The 15,937-nt window shown below is 43.0% G+C and overlaps 1 pseudogene; it reads right to left on the bottom strand.

The window, feature by feature from the left end:
* Positions 1-12,597: 12,597 nt before the first annotated feature.
* LOC115833751 lies at positions 12,598-14,853 on the bottom strand (annotated as a pseudogene).
* Positions 14,854-15,937: the final 1,084 nt, after the last annotated feature.

Here is a 15,937-nt window from a genome sequence, read left to right as displayed (position 1 = left end):
GAAGATGTATTGTCATAAACACTCCTAACCCTTTGGTCAAAGAGCTACAGGACTACAATCCCAGCATGCGCCAGGCTCCAGGGCGAGGCGTAGACCTGGAAGAAAGGGCAGAGTGGTACGCGTCCCACCTGATATGCTGGGAGCTGTAGTCCGTTAACTACTCTCAGCCTGTTTGTCGGTAGTCTTCAGAACTATAATCCCAGCATGTACCGGGATCCGGAGTGCATAGCCCTGGAGGGAGGGCCACAGCGGTGTGGACTTCCTTGAGTCCAAAGCACAGCTGAGTTCTTATGCTATGCTGACTCTTTGCAAGGAGAGTGAGTACAGAGGTGCACCTGGAGGGCAGGTCGGGACTGAGCATTAAGGAGGGTATTACCCTACGAAGATACCTTACCTTTTCCCAAATTGGGTGGGTTGTCCCCACCTGATTGGCCGTATCCTTCTCAGGTTCCTCTTTCAGTTGCACCCAGGGTTCTTTCCAGAGCATTATGTCTTCTGCAGCTCAGGGCGCTGCCTTCTTTCCTAAACTGCTGTGGAAACTTTCCTGATGTCCGAGACACTGTCCATTGTGCTGCAGCCCTCATTTTTCTCTAGCCAGAGCACGCACTCAACAATTTTTTAGAGAAGTCTTCCACCTGGCCTGCTTGTGAGCAGCTTCAGAGCTCTGCAGGGGGTGACAAGGGTGTGGCTTCCTGGAAATGTCACTCTTAAAGTCGCCTTTTTCACGAATGTGAAAGTCTAGGCGTCAAAAAGCTTAATTATTCGGTTGCACGAAATCTGCTAAGAGCAAAGGAGAAAACCCCATTTCCGAGGCGTGAGTCTTGTGAGCCATTTTCATCAACCCATTTAAGTGGACAAGCTCCAAAATGCAAGCTGAAGCTGCTGACTATTTAGGCATTTTACACTTGAAATCAATAGTCTCATCTCAAGTCAGGCCTGGCTTGCCAGTGGCTCAGAGCCACAAATGGGACCTGTTACCTCAGGAACAGATAGTGTTCCAGCTTTACCGGAGCACCTTTAAGATGTGGAGCACTTGGGGTCATTTGAAACCCGCTATCTTCTGTAGGGACTTTTACTTCTAGAAAGCATTTGCATTTTGATTTTATCTGTCTTCAAGCTGACCTTTTGTTTATTTTAATCGTAAAAAACACATTCCTGGGTGGAGATTTAAGATGCTAATGAGACATGCAATGTATGCACAGATGTGTACAGCTACTGCACTTGTGCACCCAGAAGACCATTCAGAACATGCTTACTGTGACACTCTTTCCACCTTCTTATGAATAATCATGCAAAACTCCCATAAAGAGGGTTTCTCCTGCAATAATTAATGCTGTCTCACTTTTATGAGCAGGCTGCCCTGGAATCTCTTTCTCAGACTGTGTCATCTATTCTGCATTTAATTTTCAAAATCGTCTCTCTTTTTTTTGCAATAAATTATGCTGTACTTCTTTTGCTGTGTGTCTCTTGTTTAAATTATTTTAAACTAAGGAGATAAGAACCAAGGTATTACATCAGCCACCAACATGTCTGGTGCCATGACCTGGGGAGAGGTTTGTCTGCTTCATTAATTTCAGTTTCCCTTTACTTACAATGAATACTATGGCAGTTCCAGACTACCTGGTTAACTATCGCTGCTTGTTCCAGCGCTGTTTCAGTAAAGTTCTGGGGGAAACATTTTTAAGTCACCTGTATTCTTTAGAGGGAGAATATATGTCTGCTCTCCTTTTGGCTGCTGCTTCTGTGGTATCGATAAATACACTAACCACATGGGTTACCCTCAATATTTCATATTTGGGCTACTTTGCCGCTTAGTTTCACATCTTTCTGGCCACAGTTCAGACTCAGCTTATCGTTTGCTGTCTCTTCAGCAATACTCGATCGCCACCTAGTGGCTATTGTAATGTATTTTCTGGTCAGGTTTTCTGTTTACAAAATTTTTGTTTTGTTTTGAGCGGCACATTAAGAGAACCCTGTCCCTTCAGGCTTTATGCATTTCCCAGCTCCTTGAAATTGTTCTTCAACAGGCTTTCTTTGCTGAACAAAAGATGCACAGTCATGTAGATGACCGGTCGTAGGGATTGCATCTGAGCATTCCAGGTGTTGTAATTGGACATCACAAATGGCAAACCAGTGAATTAGGGCAAGGCTTGTCAGCGGGACATCTGCCCCCCATCCAGCAGTGGGGGTCATCTCGGTAGGTCTGGAGATGTCCACCGCTGGGGAGAGCTAGGACGGTGTACCGCAAATGCCTATGACCTCCTAGAGCTTCAGTTAATGGGGTTTTGAGGTGATGCGCTGGACACTTGGTGGTTCCACTTGGCCCTTGGGGATGCCCACAGCCTCCTGGACTTCAGTAAATGTTCTGTCATTGCAGGATTCTGGCACCATGGGAGCTGCATCCTCTACTGTCACTGAAACACCCCTGGGATGTATATCTAAAAATTAGAACAGCTTTTAGCTAAATGAACTTAGAAAAAAGAAAACTTTATCTTCTTTTGTAACACTATTTAGCCTCCCTACAGATTAGCTGAGAAAACATGGCTGGAGAATGAGACTGTGAACTTTAACTCCATCCTACGGCTAGATGTTTTCTGTGGAAATCAGGGAAAATGGTCTGAAGTATCCTATGTGCAAGTCTTTCTGGCCTGACAACAAAACCCAGCTCTATGCAGCACCTGTGGGCTAAAGCCTAGTAAGTGAGAAAGCCCCTCAGAACCATTAGAAGATCATCTCTTATTAAGGGGAAGGGACCCCAGACCCCACAGCGCAACACCAGCTCCAGACAGGGGCCCTCAGGCCCCCACAACTCTTTTAGAATCCCCACACTATCAGAGTCCTCTGTAGAATCTAAGTTTGTTTCACCTCCTCCTTATGCTCCTTTCTATCGGCCTTTGCCAGGTACAATAGAGACCAGCCCAGCTGCAGTTACTCACAGTGGGATTTCACATCATCCAGGGCCAGGGACATTGCTCCAATTACAGAAAGTCCCAAATGGAGAGAGGATCATCAGAGTGCTTTTTCTACTCTCAACAAATGACCTAATCCAATATAAACAACAGCTCTGATGGCCCTCAGGCAACTTCAGTGCATTTACTGAAGGTTCCAGGCTCTAACTTTGACCACCATTCAACTGTACCATCCATAAATGGACTGAATGACTGCTGCTAACTTAGCTGCATAAAATTTTGCTTATTGGCAAAAAATAGAAAATACAACATTTGTTGCTTTCACCATGTTAATGCAAAACACTTTTGCAGCACAAATGTCACCATAAGGTGGAGCCTTGGGAATCCAGTAGAAACTATCTCAGAAAACCTCAATGGGTCTGCAACAAGCAGCAGAGGCCTCAACAGACTTCAAAAACGTCTAGACTCCATGGCCACTGCAGTACGACAAAACCAAAGAGCCTGGGATCTTCTCCCAGCCAGGCAAAGAGGAGCATGTTTATATCTAAAAGAAGCATGCTGTTTTTAGTCCAAGAAAATATTAATAATATCATCACTCAGGCAGACAAAATTGAATCTCTAGGAAATTCCATGGGAACATGAAAGCAATGTCTATTACCTGTCTTACTCTCTTTAATAGTAACAGTCATTATTATACTCTCAGCTTTTACTTTTCTCCAATTTTGTTTAAAATGTTAACTGATTTCTTGCTGTCTTGCTTACAGCAACTCCATGTTTGCATGATGGCTTTGCAAGGCTTTCAAACTTTGGCTGCCAATATCTTGCCCACTGGTTCCATGAATGACATGGTTTATACCCAGTTAGATCACACAAGCAGAAACTTTAGGGCCCAGGCTAGGCAGAATAACACCCACTCAGCAGGAAACAGCTGCAGAAAAAATGACCTAGCCACTCAACCTCCAATATGATTATCACCCTAAGATCTCTTAGGGGGAAATTAAGGCAGAATAGATAGTCAAGAAAATGACCATGATCTCGGGATATAGAAACGTGGGGAAAAGAAAGAGAGATCAGGCTGTTACTGTGTCTATGTAGAAAGAGGTAGACATAAGAGACTCCATTTTGCTCTGTATTAAGAAAAATTCTTCTGCTTTGAGATGCTGTTAATCTGTAACCCTAGCCCCAACCCTGCGCTCACAGAGACTTGTGCTGTGTTGACTCAGGATTTAATGGATTTAGGGCTATGCAGAATTTGCTTTGTTAAAAAAGTGCTTGAAGGCAGTATGCTTGTTAAAATTCATCACCACTCTCTAATCTCAAGTACCCAGGGACACAATACACTGTGGAAGACCACAGGGACTTCTGCCTACAAAAACCAGGTATTGTCCAAGGTTTCTCCCCATGTGATAGTCTGAGATATGGCCTCCTGGGAACGGAAAGACCTGACCGTCCCCCAGCCCGACACCCGTAAAGGGTCTGTGCTGAGGAGGATGAGTAAAAGAGGAAGACCTCTTTGCAGTTGAGATAAGAGGAAGGCATCTGTCTCCTGCTCATCCCTGAGCAATGGAATGTCTCGGTGTAAAACCCAATTGTATGTTCTATATACTGAGATAGGAGAAAACGGCCTTAGGGCTGGAGTTGAGACATGCTCCTGGCAATACTGTTTTTCAATGCACCGAGATGTTTGTATACCTGCACATCAAGGCACAGCACATTTTCTAACCTTGCTTATGACACAGAGACATTTGTTCACATGTTTTCCTGCTGACCCTCTCCCCACTATTACCCTATTGTCCTGCCACATCCCCCTCTCCAAGATGGTAGAGATAATGATCAATAAATACTGAGGGAACTCAGAGACCAGTGCAGGTGTGGTCCTCCGTATGTTGAGCGCCAGTCCCCTGGGCCCACTTTTCTTTCTCTATACTTTGTCTCTGTGTCTCTTTCTTTTCTCAGTCTCTCATTCCACCTGACGAGAAACACCCACAGGTGTGGAGGGCCAGGCCACCCCCCCTTCATTGAAACTGTGGTGACTGTACAGCCAACACAAGCCTTAGCATTCGCATTGTAATTAGGCTCATTCAAGCAAAGCTATCTTCATTAAGGACTTTCTGTTCTAGAGAGCATGTGCGTTTTGATTTTACCTGTCCTCAAACTTAACTTTTGCTTATTTTAATAGCAAAAAATACACCCCCCAGCTGGGCACGGTGGCTCACACCTGTACTCCCAGCACTTTGGGAGGCTGAGAAGAGTGGATCAATTGAAACCAGAAGCTCAAGACTAGACTGGCCAAGATAGTGAAACCCCGTCTTGACTAAAAATACAAAAATTAGCCAGGTATGGTGGTGCATGCCTGTATTCCCAGCTACTCAGGAGGCCGAGGCATGAGAATGAATTGAACTCGGGAGGCAGAGGTTGCAGTGAGCAGAGATTGCACTGCCGCACTCCAGCCTGGGCAACAGAGCGAAACTCTGCCTCAAGCAAACATACAAAAATACACTCCTGGCTAGAGATCTAAGATGCTAATGAGACATGCAAAATATGAATAAGCATGTGCAGCTACTGCACATGTGCACCCAGAAGACCATTCAGAACAGGCTTACTAGCAGCTCCTCTTCCCCCCTCGTTATTAATAATAATGTAAAACTCCCATAAGGGGGTTTCTCTAGCGACAATCCACGCTGTCTCACTCTTATGAGCAGCCCGCCCTGGAATATCTCTCTCACCGTGTACTGTATTCTGCACTTAACTTTCAATTTTTTTTTTCTTTTCCAATAAATTATGCTGTACTTCTTTTCTGTGTGTCTCTTGTGTAAATTATTATAAACTAAGAAGACAAGGACGGAGGTATCACATCAGCTCTCAACGCAGCAATAAATCAGCCTCCCTCCTGTGGGCGTGGTCAATGCACAAAAGGAGTCACATCACCTAAGTGCTGGACCCAGAGATATGTCACAATTTATCCTATGCACAAAGTTAAGGTAATAGAGGGAGTCATATTAAATAGTTTCTGGGCCCAGGGATACGTCACAATGGCTCCCGTGAGCAGAGATCAGGCAGAATAATCACATAACTGGTGTGCTGGACACAGCGATAAGCCACGCTTTCATCTGCGGGCATGATCCTGGCAAGAAAGAAGAGTCACTGCATTTAGGTGCTTGCTGCAGAGGTACGTAACAATCTCTCTTATGGGCAAAGCCCAGGTAAGAGAGGAGAGTCACATTTCCAAGGTATTAACATAGAAATACGTCACAAAAACTTTTTAGGCAGGGCCCATGCTGGATCTTCTTATCTTCCAGATGTTAGTCCAGGGATATGTCAGAATACCCAAAATACACAGGGCTTAGTCAAAAAAGGAGAGCTACATCACCTAGATGCTGGGTCTAGACATATGTCACATCTCTTTTATGGGGAAAGCTCAGGTAAAAAAGCAGGTCACATCAAATAGTTGTTAGGCCCAGAGATATGCCACATTGCCTCCTGCTTGAAGTGTCTAGCCAAAGACTCACATCACCTTGGTGCTAGGCCCGTGTTCATATATAAACATTCAACCAGAGTTGAAATGGTGGCTCATTTCTAAACCCAGCTTATAGGCAAGGGAGGACTCTCCTGTCCTGACCTAGTTAATTGTAATGATGTTGACTCTCATACCCGGGCTTAATGCCACAGGCATGATCATGGGTCCCTACCAGCAGGAAGGTCTCAAAGTTGATTGCAACTCTCATTCATACTGTATAGCGCCATTGGGTAGTACACAGAGAGTGCTAACTGGGCCGAGCACACAGGTGAGGTTGTGGCACTCATGCACACCCAGCCAACAGTAAATATTGTCATCCTCTCACATGAACACAGGTCACTGTTGAGGTTCTGAATCTCACACCTGTAGTCAGTCAAAGGTGGGAAAAACTGACTTATATATAGATACTCATGGGTTGGTGACTCTCAGACCAAGATGCAGCACAACTGTGAAGCTGTGACTTCACTAAGGTGACACAGCCTGCAGAGGAATTGAGGATCTCACGCACAAATCCAGTCTGGTGTTGAGATGGTTACTCGTGGGCTTAGACCTAACATACAAGAGGTGTTGAATGTCACGCCTACAACTGAGACAGTTGTGGGATTGTTGATCTCATTCCTGGACCATCCTGCAGGTTTCATGGTGAAATTTCCCAGTGCCTAGAACCTGAGTGACTTGACGCTCTTGCATGGACCCAGCCCATAGATGGGATATTAACATATTGCTGGATCCAGCACCTTGAGAGTGTAACTATGTTCTCCTTCCTTGGCACTGCCCAGGTGAGCATTTTGACATATCGCTAGACCTTGCACCCGGGTGATGTGAGTCTCCTCTTCTGCCTTGGCGCTGCCCACAGGAAACATTTTTCTACACAGCTTGGCCTGGCACCCAGGTTATGTGACTCTCTGGCTTGTGCCCATATGGGACACTGTGGTATATTGCTGGGTCCACTACCCAGGCGATGTAACTCGTCTGCCTGGGCCCTGCCTACAAGGGGCATTGTGACAGATCTCTGTGCTCATTGGCCAGGTAATGTGATTCTCTTTTCCTGTCTGGTCCCTTTACACAGAAGGGATTGTGACATGTTGCTGGGCTTAGCACAAAGTTGATGTGAATCTTCTGCCTGGATCAAGTTCACAGAAGGCCTTGTGACATACCTCTGGGTCCATTATCTATTTGATGTGACTCTCCTCTCTTACCTGAGCATTGCCCATAAGAGAGATTGTGACATACCTTTGGGCCAAGCACCGGGATGATGTGACTCTTCTCCCTGCCTCGGTCGTGCCCACAGAGGGAAGTGTGACTTATAACTGGGCACAGCACACGGGTGAAATGATTATTCTGCCTGGTCCCGACCTACAGGAGTCATTGTCAAATACCTCTGGGCCCATCATCTAGACTATGTGACTCTCTACTTCTTCCTAGGGCCTGCGCACAGTAAGGATTGTGACATATTACTTTGCCCAGTACCTACATGATGTGACTTTTCTCTCATGTCTGCTAGGCCTGGCCCCTAGGTTCTGTAACTTCTCCTTTTTCAAAATCCTACTCACCAAGGGCATTGAAACATCCCTCTAGGCACCTCATTTAGGTAATATTACCCTGTTGCCTGGAGCCTCCCCTCAGGGGGTATTGTGACACATTGCTGGACCCAGTACCTGTGTGATATACTTTCCTTTCTTGCCTGGGCCCTGTATACATTGTGTATTGTAATACATGGCTGGGTTCAATGACTAGGTGATGCAATTCTTATGCATAGGCCCTACCCACAGGGACATTGTGACATTTCTTTAGCTCTGACTCTCCCCTTCAGCTTTAGCCCTGCCAAAAACGGAGGTAGTGACATATAACTGGACCTAGCAACCAGCTAATATGACTCTCCTCTTTTGCCTGCACCCAGCATATTTTGGTATTGTGACATATAATTTGTCTGAACACCCACAGGATGAAAGTCTCCTGCTTGAGTCCAGCCATCAGTCAAAATTGTCATTCTCCCTCACGCACACAGCCCATAATTGAGGTTCTGAATCTCACACCCAGAGGCAGTCAAAACTTGGAAAGTTGGCTCTCATAAGTGGATGTTGTCCACAAGTGGGTTTGTGACTCCCTGATCAAGATCCAAAACACTTGTGAGGCTGTGACTCCATTAAGATAACAATATTCAAAAGGCATTAAGGATCTCATGGAAAAATCCATTCCACCATTGAGATTGTGACTTATATACATAGACGCAACATACAGGAGGCCTTGACTCTCATACCCAGGACTGGCACTTATGTGGGATTGTTAATCTCACCCAGGGATCTTCCTGAAGGTGTGATTCTGACGTACACCTCTATGTGGGATTGTTAATCTCACCCAGGGACCTTCCTGAAGGTGTGATTGATTCTGGACTTGTACTACACCCTGTATGTGGGATTGTTAATCTCACCCAGGGACCTTCCTGCAGGTGTGATTCTGACATACACCTCTATGTGGGATTGTTAATCTCACCCAGGGACCTTCCTGCAGGTGTGATTCTGACATACACCTCTATGTACGTTGCAGTGAGCCGAGATAGTACCACTGCACTCCAGCCTGGGTGATAGAGTGAGACTCTCTCTCAAAAAAAAAAAAGAGGCAATGACCTTGCTTCCTGCCTCTGCCTGAAGTTATGGATCCCTGACCTCTGCTGGCACCTAGCAGTCAAAGTGGATGGGGTCAGGGATCAACTCTCAGCCGAGCACAGGGCCCTTCCCCTCTCCCTACCCCACACAGGTGAAGCTGCTGGTCATGGCTAACCCGGAGCTGCTCTGTGTCCCACAGTTCCCTGATGAACCAGTAATATTTATGGGGTACCGTGTGATGTTTCACTGCATCATACTACACGGTACAGTGAGATGCAGTGAAACATAACATTGTACTCTGTAAACATATGTAACTATCATGTGTTAATTACATGATGTTTCACGGCATCATACTACACGGTACAGTGACATGCAGTGAAACATCACAATGTACTCCACAAACAGTATAATTATGTTAATTATATGATGTTTCACTGCATCACGTTGTACCATATACACTGTACAGTGATCGAACCAGAGTAATTAGCATATTTAACACTTTAAACATTTATTTCCTTGTGCTAATAAAGTTCAAAATCCTCGCTTCAAGCTATTATAGAATAAACTGTACATTATTATTAGCTATAGTCATCGTGCTGCGTAATAGAATGCCAGGATGTATTCTTCCTAACTGTAACTTTGTACCCAGTGACAAAGCTCTCCCCACTGCCTCATCCTTCTGCCATCACTAACCTCTGGTACCCACCATCCTACCAACTACTTCTATGAGATGGACTTCTTCAGATGTCACATGAGTGAGAGCACGTGGTCTTTTTCTTTCTGTGCCTGGCTTATTCCACTTAACATAATGTCCTCTAGCTCATCCACGTTGACACAAATGATGGAACTTCATTCTGTTTTATGACTGAACATTATTCCTGTGTGTGTGTGCATGTGTGTGTGTGGTGTGTGTGTATGACATTTTATTTATTCATTCTGTAGATGGGCACTTATACACTGTTGGTAGGAACGTAAATTAGTGCAATCATTTCCCATTTCTATAGGGAGAACAGTATGGAGCTTTTTCAATAAATTATAAATAGAACTACCACATGATCCAGCAATCTCATTGCTGGGTTTATATCAAGAGGAAACAAAATAAGCATGTCAAAAAAGGTAACTGCACTCTCGTGTTTATTAAGCAGTATTCACAATAACCCAAACCACTATTTCTTCTAAGTATTTCTTAATTTACCATTTTTTTCATATATTACACCCTAAACTTTTAAAGGATTCATGTCTGCTTCCAATTTCTGAACTTAGGAGTCACTGATTCTTTGACTGTTGCCTTCCTATTTAGAGAGTCCGGTAAAACAATTAAATGCTTTTTATTTCTTCTCAATCTAATCTTCATATATAAATATATTTATATTTTCTATTAATTTGCTTCCGTAATATATATGACTACATTAATTGTGATCAGCATTTCACTTTACTAATCCTCTGTTTTGCTCGGCCTATTTTAATATGTAATTTGTATGTTGTACATTAAATTGTTTTACAACACTTTCAATACTTTTCATTTGCCTCTTTTCCAAAGATAGCTTGACAAGCTCGTAGTTTCTTTCCACATTATTTTGTTTCTTCCATTATATTGAGTTAAACATTAAAATATAAATTCAATATCTGAGATTTATGTGCCATATAATTCTTCTGATGCTTCACCCCAGTAGCTCATCTCCTTGTGTATAACAGAATTTACAATTTAATCCTCACTTATGGGAGACACCACATTCCAATGCCTGCAGGCAGTTTCTCTTTGTTTATTCCATTTGCCTTGTCAGAAGGGAACAACCCACATGGACCTGACATTCTTGTGATCAGACGCATCTGACTGGAGCCCTGGCCTCTTAGGTTGATTACTTCTCTGGATCATTACCTTTATTTACTTCCAGTCCTGGGAAGTTTTCTTAATTTCCTTTCAATTATATTAGGCATTATGTGAATTCTTGTAACTTCTTGGTGATTTTAATGGTCTGCATTAAGTGTTTAAAGTATATTATTTTTCTGAAAAGCAGAAAATATCAATAATTGCATATATGAATGAAATATTTTACATAGATTTTTTTTTTTTTTTGAGACGGAGTCTCGCTCTCTCACCCAGGCTGGAGTGCAGTGGCGCGATCTCGGCTCACTGCAAGCTCCGCCTCCCGGGATCATGCCATTCTCCTGCCTCAGCCTCTCCGAGTAGCTGGGACTACAGGCGCCCACCACCACGCCCGGCTAATTTTTTGTATTTTTTTAGTAGAGATGGGGTTTCACCGTGGTCTTGATCTCCTGACCTCGTGATCCACCCGCCTCAGCCTCCCAAAGTGCTGGGATTACAAGCGTGAGCCACCGCTCCCGGCCTACATAGATTTTCTATGGCATCTATCACCATGAGAAATTCCAAGTTTTTTTCCTTTGAAACACCCCTCTCATCAATAGACCATACTGTAATAATTTGTAGAATGTGATTACTTTTATACCATTAGAAAATTAATTATACATTATGTACATATTTTTGAAATACTCCTTTGCAATAAATAGTATATGGCCAGAAGTATTGTTTTCTCTAACATAAAACTAATATGAGTAAAATTATTTACCTGAATTCAGATCCTTTGGCTTCAATGGCCATTCTGTCTCATTAGCACTTCCCTGATCATAGAAGACATCATTTGTATTTTTTGTTTAATTCATAATTTATTGAAATGAGTAATTTAACATTATAATGTTTTATGGAAATTTAGGACATTTTCAATAATATATTGAGCTTGAGGCCCTGGCTACATATTCCTTTTGTACTCGAAATCAGATTTTTCTGGCACAACTTCATTGCCTGCAATGGTATTTATAAAAAGTATGAATGCCAGCACATGGACTCTTTCAATACTGTACTCATTTGTTCATGTATAAACATTTCATTACCTATGAAACAAACCAAATACAAATGCTGATGTATAATATATATCAACAAATTCAGATTCTTCACCGAAGAAAACAATAAAAGGTGAATTTTCTGTGACATGTCACCTGTTCATTAGTTCTTTAATATGATTTAGGCTATTCCGAATATAAGAAAATGTATGCATCACTGTTGATGTTGTCTCAACATTTTTTATCTAGGTCCTGAAGGGCATAAACAAGAATGTATATTGTCAGATTTATTTTATAGACTTTAGATGTTTCTTTTGCTGTATTTTCTGTGCATACTAGTATGAATATATGGAGACAAGGACAAATGTACATTTAAGTGGTTCTATGAATTTTGCTCATATGGCTAATTATTTATACGGATGTTGTCAATGACAAGATAAAATAGTAAAGTTTGATAAACGTATCTGTGCCCTGTGAACTTTAGTTCACTTACTGCATAACTTAATTCAGTCACTAATAATTAGTTTAAAAATGTGTTTAAAAGCTGCAAACCACATTTTATTACACATTTCTGAATCAGGAAGGGGTAAATTGTGACACAGCTTTCTTGTGCCACTGACTTTTTGGGGAGAAACGTTCTGCAATAAAATAAGAGTTTGCCAACTCTATTTATAAAAAAGCTTGAGTTTTCTTCTGTGATTAACCTTCACTCCTCAGTCCCTTTTACCCAAGGAATGGTTCCTAGGTCATCTTTTTGAAGTTTAGTTTCTGAAAAGTTTCCAGCAAACCTCTCCTGTGCTTTGTCCCAGTTGTTGTTGTTGTTGAAAGTTTTCAGCAAACCTCTCCTGTGCTGTGTCCCAGTTGTTGTTGTTGTTGTTCTTGTTTTGGAGAAGGTGAGTCTCTTTAATCGAGGATGGTTTGTCTGTCTCCAATCCTGCATGTGTTTGCCGAAGCTGAGGCTGTATTGGAGTTTTTATTCTCCCACCATCCTCCCCAGGCTTTCTCCTGTTTTCAACACATCTTTTTCTACATCTTCTGACCTTTGTCGCTATCAGTAATTTCAGAATGAACAGATGCAGAAGCATCATCTCTTTGGAAATTTCCTTCACTTCCAATCTGCCCCTATGTTTTCAGCTCTATCTTTATATTTTTGATTCTCCAGTATCTTATCATCTTTGTAGTCTGTATTCTGTAAACCGTATTTTCTCATATATTTTTAAAATCCTTTCTTCTTTCCAACTCGTTTCCTTCTTAGTTAATGATGGACAACAATGATTCATCTTTCTTATCAAGGAAAAGGTGAGCTCTAACCTGCCCTGGTTGACATCCAACACAGCTATTACTACCAGGGTGAATGTAATAAGATAACACAGTGTCTCCAACTTTCACTTATCTCCATGCTCAGGTTCATAAGAGTCACATTTAGTTTTCAGCTGAACAATCCATTTTCCATTAACAATTGTTCCATTTTGACGGCCTGATCCAAAAGGACATAACTTTGTAAGTCATGGTCAAAATAAATCTCTGCATGAATCTTACACCAACTTCAGGGATTCGAAGAGTATGCTCCCTATCATTTTCCCCTTCCATTTGTAGCAGGTTTACAGCCGTGATGATGACGAGTGATCCTGTCTGTAACACGGGTGATCTAATGACAGTTACTCTCACATATGAGGGCCACACTTTTTCCTCATCTTCCTCCTCAGTATCTTTTGCAGTTGCATTGCCTTTACTCGTAACGCCTTCATCATAACTAGCCTCGGTCTGAGAGTCTGTAATTTCACCTTCTTCTGGTTCACCATGAGTCTCTGTGATTTTCTCATCCTTAAAGTTGAATTGAGACGTTTTCATTTATCAGAGGAGAATTCCCATAGTATTTCCACTAACGTGGAAACCAGTTGAATTTTTGGGGGATTATTTTTGTGATGAATGCTTATTTTGGCTTTTTTTTTCACATTTGTGAAATTTTCTTTCCCATTGCAGCTTGTATGTTCAACACTGAAGGCTTTTTGATCCTCTGAATTCAAATCCTTTTCCTCAGTTTTTTTTTTTTTTGTAGAAGAATCTGGATCCTTTCTTTCTCAATTTTTTATTTTTGTCTTGTGCTATAAGTCTGATAAGGTTGCGAATCTACTCGAGAATGAAACCGATAGCGACCACTTTCCACATCCAGTAGTAATAAATTAAATCATAATATATTTGATTCTCAGAATCTAACAGAAACAAATGCTGTGGTTAAAATACCGTCCAGCATTTTCATCATGACTAAATCCAGTCTGTGATAAAGCCGCTTCTGCTGCAGCTCTCAATTTCCAGCTAATGACGAACCTTCTAAGACGTATCTTGTGCTGCTAATGCAGATGCTGGCTCCTGTGAATTTGAGGCAAATGACCCTCTGTCTACATTCAACATTTGCTGTTTTATCAGTACCAGGGTGAGCATCATTTTCTATTTATAACTGGTCGTTAGAATTCAAAGCAGGAGTTTCAATATCCTGATCTTGCTGATTTGACAGTTCAGTCACTCACTTTTTTGGAGACTAACATCATAGAGTAGGTCTGATAATAATATCTGAGATTGCCAAGGAGCATGGTTCTCTGTGAGTATTTCTACATCACGACTTTTATTATCTCCATTTCTCCCACAGCGGAGTACGTTACTAGATTCCTACAGCCTGCGTGCGGAGCTCTGGGGTTGCCTCATATCGCTCTGAAGCAGCCGTTCCTATGCGAGGCCATAGCTTCTCCCGTTCCCGCACCTGCCCGCCTGCAGCTCAGCCTTCCGGTTCCAGCTTCTCCGCCCTCCTCCGCTGGACCAGCTCGGGCTCGGGGGGGGGAGGAGCGGCCACAGGCGAAGGCGCGTGGCGGCGGGTACGGGCGAGGCCGTGAGTTCGGGGCCATAAGGCTGCGGCCTCGGAGGTGCTGCGCGGGGCCGAAGCGGGGGCCGGAGGAGCCACAGCCATGGGGGCGCGCGGGCAGCCAAGGCAGCCTCCCCGGCCTGGACGCCCCGAATCGCGGACCTAACGGGGCTGCAGCAAGAGCAAGGGGACGCGATGGCCCCTGGGCTCTGCGCGGCCTGGAATCCTGGGAACGATTGTACCTTCCCCAGCCACGGGGGCGGCGGGAGGAGCGTCAAGTCCCAGGGGCCAGAACCGCTCTGGCGGTTCCCTGAGTTTAGCTGGAAACAGTGGGCCAAGCGTGTTTTTAAATCGAGTTTCCGTGTGGCTTGATATGCCCTGCTTGGTCAACTCTTAGTTTTTTTCTGCATTCGTTGAGCTATGATGACAAATTGGAAAGTGTTATTTTTAGGGTGTCATAGTGTTTTGAGATGTCAGTAGTCCTTTAAATTATCTCAGTTAAGCTAGTTAGCATATCTATCCCCTCACTAATTAATGCGTTTTCTGTGTGTGTGTTGAGAAGCACCTGAGATCTACTCTCGCAGCAAATGTCAAGTACACAGTATTGTGAACATAGTCACTATTCTGTAATTTAGGTCCCAGAGTTACCCCTTATAACTGAAGGTGTGCCCCTTCATGGCTATCTCCTCACTTTCCCCTCTTCCCCAGCCCATGGGACACGGTTTCTACTGTTTCCATGGCTTTTTTATTTTTTTATTTTAATTTAACTTTTTTAGATTTTACATACAAACGAGATCATGCAGTAGTTGCCCTTCTGTATTCGGCGTTATTTCACTTAGCTATGTCTGCAGATTTATCAATATTGTTGTAGATGGGAGTTTCATTTGTATCAAGCTGAAACTTGTATCTCTCAGTTTATTTATCTGTATCAGAGGAGTGCAGATGCCCTTGATGATCCTGATTTTATGTCCTTTGTCTATATACTCCCAATTGGGATTAGTGGTAGTTCTAGTTTAAAAATTTTTAAGGAACCTCCATATTGTTTTTCAATATAGCTGCACCAATTGACATCCTCAGCAACAGTGTACAAGTGTTCTCTTTTTCTACACCCTAGCACTTTTTTATCTTTTGCTTTTTGATAACGGCATCCATAACACATGGATAAGGTGATTCTCATCGTGATTTGATT

The sequence above is a fragment of the Nomascus leucogenys genome, unplaced genomic scaffold, assembly GCF_006542625.1.
Source record: "Nomascus leucogenys isolate Asia unplaced genomic scaffold, Asia_NLE_v1 000651F_140564_qpd_obj, whole genome shotgun sequence".
Lineage (NCBI taxonomy): Eukaryota > Metazoa > Chordata > Mammalia > Primates > Hylobatidae > Nomascus > Nomascus leucogenys.
This window is presented reverse-complemented; position numbering and strand designations above follow the sequence as displayed.